General features: G+C 52.1%; 1 long non-coding RNA gene across 1 annotated transcript; it reads right to left on the bottom strand.

Annotated features, from left to right (window-relative positions):
* Positions 1-12,220: 12,220 nt before the first annotated feature.
* On the bottom strand, positions 12,221-13,079 carry LOC105473836 (uncharacterized). The gene is made up of 3 exons (XR_982501.2): positions 12,910-13,079; positions 12,508-12,570; positions 12,221-12,420 (listed from the first exon to the last, which is right to left on the bottom strand). It is a non-coding gene; the product is annotated as an uncharacterized lncRNA (long non-coding RNA).
* Positions 13,080-13,535: the final 456 nt, after the last annotated feature.

Below are 13,535 nucleotides of genomic sequence, written 5' to 3' on the forward strand. Positions count from 1 at the left end.
ACTGGGGCTGTGGCCTCCTTCACTTCACCCAGAAGGCTCCTGGACAGTCACCTGCGGCCTCCGTGTTACCAAACCCTCAGTCCCCGCTGGCATAGCCGTGAGCACCACGCGGCCTGGCTGGACACCCTCCTGAGCAGGACCCCATGAGGCTTCCGACAGCCTGTCCTGATGGCCCAGTCCCACTGGCCCCCCTCCTCCTGCTCCCAGAACCTCTCAACACTGGGGTAAAATTTCTCAGGCCTGTGCCTCTTCCCTCCTCTTGCTCCCTGCCCCACTTGGAGATCCACAGATGAAAACCATGAACCGGCAGACGATGCTCAGACACAGGCCTCCATCCAGGCCACCCTCCGGCTCCAGAGGCCCAAATCCGCCTCCTTCCCACAGGAGGCATCGCAGATGCACACGTCCACACTCGCACTCCTAATACCCACAACCTGCCCCACCTGCAGCCCTGCCTCACTTTGTGGCAACTTGATCCTTCCAGGAGCTCAGGCCAACATCCGAGAGTCACCTGTGTCCTCTGTCCTCACATGTCCCATGTCTAACCCACAGGAAGTTCTTTCAGCTCCACATTCACACATCACACATAACCAGCCGCTTCTCACTGCTGCCGTGTTAGTCCCCATGCCCCGCCTCCACTGTTCCCACTTTGGTCCCCTCTCCCTCCTCCATTGTCCCCACCTTGGTCCCCTCTCCCTCCACCATTGTCCCCACCTTGGTCCCCTCTCCCTCCTCCATTGTCCCCACCTGTCCCCTCTCTTCTCCATTGTCCCCACCTCAGTCTCCTCTCCCTCCATTGTCCCCACCTCAGGCCCCTCTCTTCTCCATTGTCCCCACCTCAGTCCCCTCTCCCTCCCCCACTGTCCCCACCTTGGTACCCTCTCCCTTCCCCTACTGTCCCCACCTTGGTCCCTTCTCCCCTCCCCCACTGTCCCCACCAGGGTCCCCTCTCCCTCCTCCATTGTCCCCACCTCAGTCCCCTTTCCGTCTTCCACTGTCCCCACCCTAGTCCCCTCTCCCTCCCCCATTGTCCCCACCTCAGTCCCCTTTCCCTCCTCCATTGTCCCCACCTCAGACTCCTCTCTTCTCCATCGTCCCCACCTCAGTCCTCTTTCCCTCCTCCATTGTCCCCACCTCAGTCCCATTTCCCCTCCTTCACTGTCCCCACCTTGGTCCCCTCTCTCTTCCCCACTGTCCCCACCTCAGTCCCCTCTCTCTCCCCAATTGTCCCCACCTCGGTCCCCTCTCTTCTTCTCTATTGTCCCCACCTCGGTCCCCTCTCCCTCCTCCACTGTCCCCACCTTGGTCCCTTCTCCCCTCCTCCACTGTCCCCACCTGGGTCCCCTCCTCCCTCCTCCACTGTCCCCACTGGGGTCCCCTCCTCCCTCCTCCACTGTCCCCACCTTGGTCCCCTCTCCCCTCCCCCACTGTCCCCACCTTGGTCCCCTCTCCCCTCCCCCCTCCCCCACTGTCCCCACCTTGGTCCTCTCTCCCTCCTCCATTGTCCCCCCCTTCATCCCCTCTCCTCTATTGCCTCCATCCTGGTTCCCTCTCTTCTTCTCCATTCATCCCGCCTTAGTTCCCTCTCCCCTTCTCCATTTTCCCCATCCTGGTTCCCTCTCCTCTCCTCCATCACCTCCACCTGTCCCACTCCCCTGCTCTCTCTCCCCTGGGTGATGCAGAGCCTTCTGATCAGCCTCCCTGTGCCTGCCTTGTTCTTCTCAACACAGCAGCTGTGTGATTCTGTTTACAATCACAGTCCGATGCAGCCACTCCTCTGGCAATGGCATCCAGCATTTCCCATTTCACTCAGAGCAGCAGTTCAGGTTTTTAGCATAGCCTGGAAGACCCTGTAACCTGCCCCCTTCCCCCACCCTCATCACCTCTGACTTCTGACCTCATTCTTCTCCTCTCTCCCTGCTCTTTCCCCTCCAGCATCCCTGGCTGCACGCAGGTTGTGCTTGAGCCTGACTCGGGGTCTTTGCACCTGCTGTCCCTTCTCCGTGGGAAGGTCCCTGGGAAGTACTTTCCCTGTCTCCCACTACAGGTCTGTCACTGTGTCTGTGGCTGCCAGAACATATAACCACCAAGTTAGTGGCTTAGAAGAAAGCACACTTACCCTCTAACAAATCCAAAATCAAGGCCTCAGGAGGGCCGGTTCTTCTGGGGGCTCTGAGGGAGGAGCCAGCCCTGCCTCCCTGTGAGCTTCTGGTGCCTGGGCTTACAGAGGCACCCTCCAGTCCCTGCCTCCGTCTTCACATGGCTTCTCCCTTGAGTTTCCTCTACTTATAGGAACACTTGCCATAGGATTTAGGGCCCACCTGGTTCATCCAGGATAATCTCCTCTTGAGATCTTTAAATCAATTACATCTGCAAAGACTCTTCATTCGAATAAGGTCACATTCATAGGTACCAGAGGTTAGAGCTTCGACGCATCTTTTTGAGAGCCACCATTTGAGGGTCACCATTCAATCCCCCTACAAAGTCCGTGCTGAAAATGTGACCCCCCCCCACCCACCTGCCCCGCCAAGTAAGTTCTTCTCTGACTAACCTACCCAAGAACCTCCTTACCCACCGCCTGGCTTGATTTTTCTGCATAGCACTTATTGGTTTATTGCAGTTTTCCCAACTAGAATATACATTTCCCAACTAGAACCTTTGTTTGTTCACTGTTGTAATATGCCAGGCTGTTCTGTTTACTGTTGTAACCCCAAGTCCTAGGATGGATCTTAGTCCTGGTACATAGTCTTTGAGCCTAAGCGGAGGCCTCTCTGGGGTTTTCATGGAAAACCTGAGGGGCCTACTTGGCAGGAGTTAAACTCCAAATTCTGTTTCCCTGCAGTGGACAGCAGCTGAAATCTCTGCTCAGCCTTTGGCCCTACAGGCATTGCTTCCCACTGGGCTTCTTGGAGTCTCACTTGGGTATTGCAGGGTAGGCTGAAGATCTGAGAATTAATGTGAGCCAGGCGCAGCAGCTCACTCCTATCATCCCAGCACTTTGGGAGGCCAAGGTGGGAGGATCACTTGAGTCCAGGAGTTCAAGACCAGCCTGGGCAACACAGCAAGACCTTGTTTCTACAAAAATTAAAAAACAAAAAATAGAATTAATGTGCAATATTTTGAGACTGTCTCCTTCAATCTCCCTTCTTTCTAAGACTTCGCCCTCAGTTTCCAGCCACTCCGGCAACCTGAAAGCCATTCCCTGACTTCCTCGGCCTTATGTTCCAGCCACCCTGCCCCAAGCAGCCTGGAGAGGGACCTCAGAGGAAAGCCATCTTAGCATGAATTTCATCCAGAGCAGTTCCTTTCTTTCAAGGGTCGAGTCCTCTCCATCCTTTGCTTTTTTGGTCAGTTTGCTTCTTTGGCCTCTGTCCAGTGTTCCTCAACACTGCTTGACATCTTACCCAGAGTTTATCATTGTTCTTTGTGGGAGATTAGTTCAATCCATGCTTCTGCAGCATTACTGCCACTGGAACTCTCCTGGAATCATTTTTAACATTACCTTTAGTGGTTGGCTTGCGCTTCTTTAAAAGTGAAACCACGCTGCCACTGGGCCATGTGGGGCCCTGGGATTTATCCAGGTTAAATGCCGACTTAGAAACTGGGAGATTGCCTCCATACACAGACTCCTTCACAGCACGTTTTACACATGCATTCAGCCGCTCTGATTAGCAAATCTCCTAAAATAAGTGCTGGGCTTATGTTCACTTCCGTTTTGGAAATTAGTGACTCTGGCCTCGGAGCTGCAGACCGGTCTGTGCCTCTAGCAGAAGCTGCAGTTCTGTGAATGATCCCTGTTCTCTGAAAGGCAGGCAGCCAGAGCTCTGGAGCCCTCCTAGCGAACAGAACAGATGGCTGACTGTGGGGTGGGTCCCCTTCTGCTCTGAGGTCAGCCTCACCGCCTTGGGCAGACAGTGAACACAGTCCCGTGGGGTATCAGCCAACTGGAGCTCATCCTACAAAAGGCAACAGAGATGGCAGTGCTGGTGGCTCTGTTTAACCCCAGCATGAGCAGAGGTGGGAAAATCTGTGGCCCACGTGCAGGCCTGGGGACTGCAAGCAGGTGGAACCATAACATGAACCTGCTGAGGTCGGCCAGGGCACAGCATCTCCTCTAGGTCATCTCACAGATGCCCCAAACTCAGCGTGCTCCAAACCACACCCTGGTTCTTCCCGGCCAAACGTGCTCATCCCCTAAGCTCCCTCCTTCCAGGAAAAAGAACTGTCCAGTGATTTAGGCCAGAAACCCTGGACTCATCTCGGTCCACAATCCTTGCATCCAACCCATTAGCCAGTCCTCCCAATTGTGCCTCTGAAAGATTTCTCGAAACCGTCTTTTTCTCTCCATCTCCTCTCCCCCCAGCACTTAGAAGGGAGTCACATTGCCAGTGGACTTCCTCTGGCTTCAGTTCGTGACTGGTTCCGGCCCCAGGAAAGAGTTTGGAAATAAAAGAAGGTAAAAGCGTGTTTTGCAGGAGTTGTTCTTTGCCCTGCCTCTTCATCCCCTAATCCAGCCAAGCTTTGTGCTTGTCTTTTATCCCTTGTAGACTATCCCCCAGCTGTCCTCTCGCCCTGCAGAGGTCGCCGCGTCTATGGTAAAGAGCCAGGAAAGAGGTCGGGCCGTCCTGGGTTCAAACCCAAGGTCCAGTGCTGACTGGCAGTGAGTGTGGTCATGTTAGCTCATCTCTAAACCTTAGTCTCCCCCTTTCGGAGAGGAAATAATATTCCTTGGTTTTTAAGGTTATCGTGGAGGCTAGAGCCTGACACGTGACAGATGAGTGTGTGATAAACAGTGTCCCTTCCCTTTGCAGTCACTGTCGATTGTCATCGTTTAATGAGTGAGCATTTCAAGGCCTTCAGTCTGCACGGGGCTCTGTGGTTGCTGGAGCCATGGACCTGGGGTTCACCTTCCCCGACCGACTGAGGCCTGACCACCGTCCTCTAATTAGGGTTCCTATTTCCTGCCCTTCTGGACTCTGGACATAACTTCCCTTGCCTAACACATAGCGCAGTCCTGTTCCTCCTAGGCTTGGCAGCTATCACTGGCCACCTATCTTAACCAGCTTGGCTTTGGCCAGCAACCCCCAGGATCCCTCCTCCAGGCCACTCCCCAAGCTGCTCAAGTCCTGCCTGGCCCAAGACTTGGTAGCCCCACATTCAGCTGATATGCTGCCACTCTCCACTGCCCCCTGACCGGCATGAAAGCCCCTGCGGAACCTGCAACATTCAAGCTATCAAAGGGGTCACATTCCAAAGCACTGCTTTGTCTCTCCACTGAGGTGATAAGCTGCAGGGCTTAACCGGAGGTGCACGGCGTGTGGGAGCAGCAGATCAGGCCCTGCAGTTTACATGGGCAAGTCCTTCACCGCCCCTCGGGCCTCCATTGATGGATTCCTCCAGGGCCACACTGATGGCCCCTCCAATCCTGCTGGTCGCCTAAGTGCAGCGCACGCTCCCCAGAAAGGGTTCTCTTCTCCTTTCCTTAAGACAAGACCTGTGTCGTGAGGTCCTCTGCCTTTCTCAAGATACCTAAATAGTAGCTGATGGACCACATCACATTTGTGGACTTAAAATCAAGGAATATGGAAAGGTATCATTTATTAAGTGCTTATTACACTCCCTGCCCAGTGTTTACATAAATTATAAAATGACCAACTGTGATGTTCATATAAATATACTTTTTTTTTTCATCCACAGTTTCTGGCTCATAACTCCCATAGCCCTTGTTACAGTTTTCTGTGAGAATGGTAGGTGTGCTAGTCCTGGGGGCCACCCTCAGGTAACAGAACCTCTCTGACCCTCTCCTGCCTTCCTTCTTCCTGCCACAAGGCAGGACTCTAACCTTCCCTCACTTTGCCGACTGTGGGTCTTCACACCCTCCCCGGGGCGGGTCCCGCCTCATACCATGGGGGAAGGAATGCTGACAACAGGAAGCTTCCATAAAAACCCAAGAGGACTGGGTTCAGGGAGCCGTGGAGAGCTGACTTCGTGGAGGTTCCCAGAGGCTGATGTGACCAGGGAGGACTTAGGAAGCCCCTGCCCCTTCCTTCATACTTCATACTATGCCTCTCTTCATCTGTGTCCTCTGTAACATCCTTTACAATGAGCCAGCAAACATAGTTATTCCCCTGAGTTCTGTGAGCTGCTCCAGCAAATTGATCAACCCAGAGAGGAGGTCATGGGAACCCCAACTTGAAGCCCATCTGTCAGAAGTTCGAGAGGCCCAGGCTTGTGACTGGTGTCAGGGGTGGGTGGCAGTCGTGGGGACTGAGCCCCCCAGCCAGTGGGATCTGGTGCTATCTCCAGGTGGACAGTGTCAGAATTGAACACCCAGCTGGGCCCCACTGCTTCATGTGTGGGGCAAACCCCACGCCTTTGGTCACAGGTGTCTTCTGTGTTGACGACTGTGGTGGTGGCGGTGGTGTGAAAGAGGAAAAATGTGGTTACACACCAACGAACCAGGGAGGTGGATATTGTTATCCCCATTTTATGGATGAGAAAATTGAGGCTCAGAGAGATTAAGTACATTCCCCAGAGTTATGTAGCTACTGAGCAGGGATTCGAATCCACATCTTTCTTAACCTACCCCAGAGTCAAGTGCAAAAACCAGACCCTAAGAGGGAGGAAATAAGGACCACTGCAGATGAAAGCCTCCTGTATATCAAGAAAAGCATGTGGATAAAACAAAATGCTGGGACTGTAACTGCCACAAACATGTGGCTTTAAAATCCTTGATTTATAAATCAGCAACAAATGGACAAAGGCACAGCCAGACAGTTCGCTGAAAGCGAGTCCCAGGTGTGTGGGGAGCGCTAGCAGGAGCGTTCAGCCTCACCAGCGCGTGCGGACGCCGGTCAGCACGGAGGTCAGATCGGCAAAGCCTCCTCACGTCCAGGCTTTGGCAAAACAGTAGAGACCGTCCACCAACCGCTGTAGAGACTGTCCGGCAGTGCAGTTTTCTGGGAGGGCAAACCTGGGATGTGTAGCAATGAATTCAACGACAACATAGCCTTCGACTCAGCAACTGCACATCAAGAAAGGGAACTTTCGGAAAGCAGAATCCAGGAAGTGACTCGGTTCCGGAGTTCATCTGTCGCTCTGGGCTACACTGGATGCGCCAGTAAAATCACTCACCCTCATGTTCAGCCAGCAGCAACACACACAGTGAAAACCGTTCTGAAAAAGCAAAACTGAGAGCACCAGAAAGATACAGGAGGTGCGGGTGGGGGTTGGAATTCAGCTCGGTTTAGATAAACACCTGAGACCCGAGATGTTGATCTCTAAGGATTATCTCAGCCCCGACCTATTTCAACTTCCTTTTCCTCTTTCTTTGGCTCCTCACTTTTCATTGAAATTGCCTGACTGGCCCACTAAGAACCAGGTTCTGGCCAGCATGGTGGCTCAGCCTGTAAGCCCAGCACTCTGGGATCGTGAGGCAGGAGGATGGCTTGAGACCAGGGGCTCGAGGCCAGCCTGGGCAACATAGTGAGATCCCCCAAATCTTTAAAAAAAAAAAAAAAACGCTTTTTTTAAATTAGCTGCCAGCTACTTGGCAGGCTAAGGCAGGAGGATCCTTTAAACCCAGGAGTTCAAGGTTGCAGTGAGCTATGATCACGCTACTGCACTCCAGCCTGGGCAACAGAGCAAGACTCTGTCTATAAAATATATATATATAGTAATTTTAAAAAGAACCAAGCTCTAAAATGGACCTACTCCAGCACCTGGCCCATCCCAAGCCTGGAGGCTCATTGGAGGGGGCCACATGGGGGCCACTCCTTGTGAAGCAAGCACACCGAGGCCAGAGGCTGCTGGACCCACCTCCCCACCGTGGGCGAAATACGTGGGGGATATGTGGGGGGCCCTCATGTGAGATGCTCACTCACAGCCCCACAGGAAGGTCCAAACATGTGGAAAACCCATCTCCCAGAGAAAATGGACAAACGGCCGGGCACAGTGGCTCACGCCTGTAATCCCAGCTTTGGGAGGCCGAGGCGGGTGGATCACCTGAGGTCAGGAGTTCGAGACCAGCCTGGCCAATATGGCGAAACTCCGTCTCTACTAAAAACACAAAAATTAGCTGGGCATGGCGGCATGTACCTATAATCCCAGCTACTCAGGAGGCTGAAGCAGGAGAATCACCTGAACCCAGAAAGTGGAGGTTGCTGTGAGCCAAGATCACACCACTGCACTCCAGCCTGGGTGACAGAGTTAGACCCCATTTCAAAAAAAAAAAAAAAAAAGCAGAAAAACAGTGCTGCCCCCAGCCCTGTGTGTGACTGTGCCAGGGCTACTGTAACCACCTACCACAACCTGAGTGGCCTAAACAACAGGAATTGATTGTCTCACAGTCCTGGAGGCCAGAAGCCCAAGAAGAGGCCGGAAGGTGGCAGGGGGGATCCTCCTGGAAGCTCTGAGCAGAATCTGTTCCTTCACTGGGAATTCTTGGTGTAGAAGCATCACCATCACCACCTTCATGTCACATGGCATGTGTATGTCTGTGTGTCTAAATTTACCCTTTTCATAAGGACACCGTCATATTGGTTTAGGGCCTATCCTGGTGACCTCCCCGTAGAGACCTTCTCCCCGGTTAAGATTACATTCTGAAACCCCATCTCTACTAAAAATACAAAATGAGCTGGGCATGGTGGCGGGCACCTGTAATCCCAGCTACTCGGGAGGCGGAGGCAGGAGAATCACTTGAACCCAGGAAGCAGAGGTTGCAGTGAGCCGAGATCACACCATTGTACTCCAGCCTGGGCGACAGGGCGAGACTCTGTCTCAAAAAAAAAGAAGCAAATTGGGCATTTACTCCTGGCCCTGTCCTTTGGGAGTTCCCAAGCCATATGGGAAGCTTTTATACTCTGGGAGCTTATACTGGGTTGAAGAGTGTCCCCACAAAATTAATGTCCACCTGGCACCTTAGAATGTGTCTTTATTTGGAAATTGACTCTTTGCAAACATGATTTAAGATGAGGTCATCCTGGTTTCAGGTGAGCCCTAAATCCAATGACTGGCTTCCTCATGAGAAAAGGGAGATTTAGACAGAGAAACGCACACAGAGGGAAGAGGCCACGGAAAGGCAGAAGCAGAGATCGGGTGATGGTCCACAAGTCAAGCAGCGCCCAGGACCACCAGGAGGACCAGAGGCCAGGAACGAATTTGCCCTTGGAGCCTCCAGAAGGAGCCGTGCCTGCCGACACCTTGATTCAGGCTTCTGGCCTGCAAGACTTGAGCCAATACATTTCTATTATACACCACACAGCTTTTAGTAAGGTCTTATGGCAGCCCAGGAGACTAACACAGAACATAACCTAATGCATGCCCTTTGGGAGGTTATTAGCCTAACACAGAACATCTGACCCAGGCTGGGTCCTTCTGTGCACAGGCCCCGAGGGACTGCAGGGGTGACATGCCTGTGCCGTCGGCCCTGCATTAGATTCCCCCACCCCAGCCCGAGCTGATGAGTATCTGGCACCAAGTGTAACCAACATCAATAATGATCACAACACAAATGCACGGTCACCGTGTGCTGGGTGTTGTGCTCCAAGTGACCAACTGGACCATCATATTTTCTGGCAAAGCATTTGGCCATGACAGCAGAAATCAATAAGACAGACAGAGAAAAGGAACAGGAGAGTAGGGTTGTGACAGCGGTGACACTCTAGAGAGGACGTGGATTCTAATTTGGCACCTAGAACTGAATTGCTTCAGGCTGGCTCCCATGAGACCTAGGCTATGGCTAGAATTCCCCAACAGTAAGTCCCCATCACTCCTTGCAGCTGAAGAAGGGCAGGGGCTGAGGAAGCTGCAGCTGGGTAGAAGGGGGCTGAGCTGATACTGCAAAGCCCCATAGGTGATAGAAGCACTGGGCTCCAAGCAGGGGCCCTCGCGTGGGGATCACTCCCCAGCCACCACCTGGTTTTCCAGCCCTGCAGACAGAATGGGCTCCAGGGTAGCTCTCAGAACAAGAGAGCCTCCTCCTCTCCCCTCTGCAGCTGGAACCCCCAGCATCTGCTCCTAGTAAGGCCAGTCTGGACCCCACCTGGCTTTCCATCCTGCAGACAGCGAGGTAGGTTTGGCAAGCACAGAGAGGTATCGGACTTGTCCTGATGGTCTTGGGTTTGGAGCTCACTGCACTCCTTGCTGGAATGAGCTGCTGGGTGAAGTTCACTCAATCTGTCAGAGGCTCAGTGCACCTATCTGTAAAAGTCAGATAAACCTGGGCCTAACCTGTGGGAGGGTGTGAAAATGAACCTCCTAAGAGCAGGTACGCACAGAGCTTGGCAATAGTAACTCAACGGTGTACGTTTGTTTTGTTTGTTTTTAAGACGGGGTCTCGCTTTGTTGCCCAGGCTGGTCTTGAACTCCTGGACTCAAGCAATCCTCCTGCCTCGGCCTCCCAAAGTGCTGGGGTTATAGGTGTGAGCCATTGTGCCCAGTCTCAACAGTGTATTTTGAAAAGTTCTTTGGTTGCAATTTACCAAACCAACTCAAGGTAGCTGGAGTAAAGGAGATTTTATTAGATGTCTGCTGAGGTTGATCATGGAGACCGGGGACAGCTAGGCCTGGAATCAGTAAGGGGAGAGCTGTCATCCCTGTGATGGGGATAATCTCTGTGTCTTTTGTCTGGCTGCTCTGCTTCTTTGTGCCCACAGCAGTCCACAGCTCAAGTGTTGAGAGGGGACCAGCCCTACCAGGCTGTCAGTCACTCCACCCCATCCCAAATTCACATGGGGTCATCAAGGGCTGGGAAGCTTGGGGAAGTAGGGGGAGGAGCGGGAAGCACATGAACAAACATGGTGGAAGGAGGAAGTTCTGAGCAAAGGGGAGTTCTCATAAGCAGAACAGAGATCCCACAAAGTGATGGCTGTTACTTTAATACTCATCATTAAACCATGCCTTGCCTGCAAACTCCAAAGCATGATGACTTACCTGGTCATGTACTATTTCAAGTTATCAGAACAAATGTACCTAATATGCATTCTGATTCCAGGCGGGAGGGAAAGACGCCAGTGGCTGTTCAGAAAGCCACAGGAAGCACCAAATAGGGGGGCCCGGCTCAGTGGCTGGGTCACTCCGTTGCAGACTTACAACGGGAAAGGCCCTGGGCCCATGTGTTGTCAGACAGACCCTGTATTCTGTTATCTCCAAAACTGGCCTCTGTGAATTCTCAACCTGTATGATGTGTTTCCAAGATAAGGGATCAAGTGGGTTTGGAATGACCATTCCTGGCATTCCTTTCTGGGGAGTCAATGCACAATTGCAAATCAAAGACCTTCAGAAGCCTCACGGTGGTGAGACCTGTTTACCTTTGTTCACTGAAGCATTCCCCAGAGGTACTGCAGTGGAAATGCGTTTTTCATAAAACACCTGTTGTCATGCCCTGGAACGAGCACTGCCTGACACTAGCACCTCCTCTGGGCTGTCTCTGACAGCACATCCTGTCCTGACACCTTGTGCTGCCAAGAAACCCCATTCCACCCTCAGGCTCTGTTCTGAGAGCAGCCGTCCTCCCACTGCATTGGGAACCTTGCCCGGGGCCTCCTCCTCTGCCCTTGGTAATCCCGACAGTCCACACTGCTCAGCTTCATCACAGCATCTAACCCCTAGTTGCTCTTCTGTACACTCTGTGAATTTCCCATTTAAATTTATTCCCAGGACTAAACCAAACTCTCAGGAGCAACGTGACCAGCACAGGGCGGAGTCAACGCACCCCTTCTCTTGCATAGTAGATCTCGTCCTTCGTTAAGGACTTATCAGAAACCTTCCCAAGCTCCCAGAACTGTGCCAGAAACTGTGGGGCCACACAGAAATAGAAAACAATCCCTGTCCTCAGAGAGCTTGTTGTCTATCGAGGAGCCCAAAGAGAGTTTCGCAAGTTAAATAACAATATAAAAATTAAATTGTTCACATCAGCATTAGAAGAAGTGTTGTGATAACAGCAGATGGTAAGCCCCTAAGACATAAGGGGCCACCAGAATCATCGGAAGCACTCAGCACCCAACCCCAACCCCCAGGAATGCTGTGGAGGCACTGGAAGAAAATATCAATTTAGAAACCAGGCAAGTGGAAGCAGAAACCTGGTCTGCTTCCATTTATCTTTTCTCCTATCCAGGTTCACTGGGAAGGATTCTTCTCCCTAAATACTGAAGCCTGAGCAGAAAATTATCCTCCCAGAACATAGCAGGGTCCAGAAGACATTTTCCAAGGAGGCAGAACTGGGGGGAAGCTGGAGTGAGATTGCACAGAGGAAGGGTTTTTATTCCAAGGATGACAATTGTGGGAGCCCCGATAACCACAAGATATGCTATAATGGGGCAAGAGAAAGGAGGGCCTTTCGAGTATCCTGGAGACGACTTTCCTTCACCTTGAGTTCAGCCAAAGAAGAATGCACCACTTCTCTTATTCCCAATGGTCACTCTGTGAATAATGGTTGAATTTGTGAGTTGAGTGAGTGAATGGGTGGGTAAATGAAAAATACAAAAGCAAAAAGGTCAGGCTTCCCACCTGGAGCACACAGGGACCAGCACAGGACTCAACGGCTATGTGAATGCAGGAACTGCCACATCCCTTTAGGAAATGAAACAGTTTGAAACAATCCGAGTATACTGTTTCAATGGCTTTTCCCTCAAACCCTTCATCAACCAGCAGGAAAAGACCAAAGCAAGTTCTAGCCCGAGACTGGGAAGCAGAAAGTTAATGAGCTACCTGACATTCTCTGTCTCCTCTCTCTTCTCTCTCTCTCTCTCTCACACACACACACAGACACACACACACACACTCACACACACACAAATATCTGTCTCCTTTCTCAGCCAGACACTGGTACGTCTTAGTCTTTGTCCCCTTATCTGGGCTTGCTCTGGAGGGCTGTCCTCTTTCTTGGGATCAGGCCTTGACCCATCCCACCTCCTCTCCACTCCAAGGCCAGAGGCCCTGCTTCTTTCTGGGAGGGGTATCTTATCTCTGTTCCATCACGGCAGACAGCAGCTTTGGTCAACAGCTAAGGTCTCTTGCTGAGCAAGGATCCTGACCCCCCTTCTGAGAGTGTACAGATGGGAGTCCCCAAAGAGGATGCAGAGACAGTTTAGAACTTCCACTCTTAACACAGTGAAACCATGGCAGTTGAAACGGAGGCTGCAGGGTCAGACTTCCTCTGCCTGGACTCTCCTCTGCTACAATTTCTACCTGTGGGAAGAAATCACATCCATCCTTACAGCAAGGGCTCCTTCCTGATTTTCCCACCAAGACGCAGCCATTGCACAGGATTGGTGATCTACACACTCATCGCTCCTTTGACATCTTGAGACCTACTGAAGGCAGGGACTGTGCCTCATTCATCCCAGTATCTCTCCTTCCACACACTGCACACAGTAGGTGCCCTATTGTGCACTTACAGCGGCGCTGAGCTCTGTGCCAATGTACTAGACGGGGTGATTTCATTTGATCCTTTTGATGATCCTATCTTGCATTGTGATCACATTTCAGTGTAGGAAAAATCTTCCACAGGAAGAAAACCCATATCATCTTTGTTC

This window comes from Macaca nemestrina, chromosome 11 (assembly GCF_043159975.1).
Source record: "Macaca nemestrina isolate mMacNem1 chromosome 11, mMacNem.hap1, whole genome shotgun sequence".
Taxonomy (NCBI): Eukaryota; Metazoa; Chordata; class Mammalia; order Primates; family Cercopithecidae; genus Macaca; species Macaca nemestrina.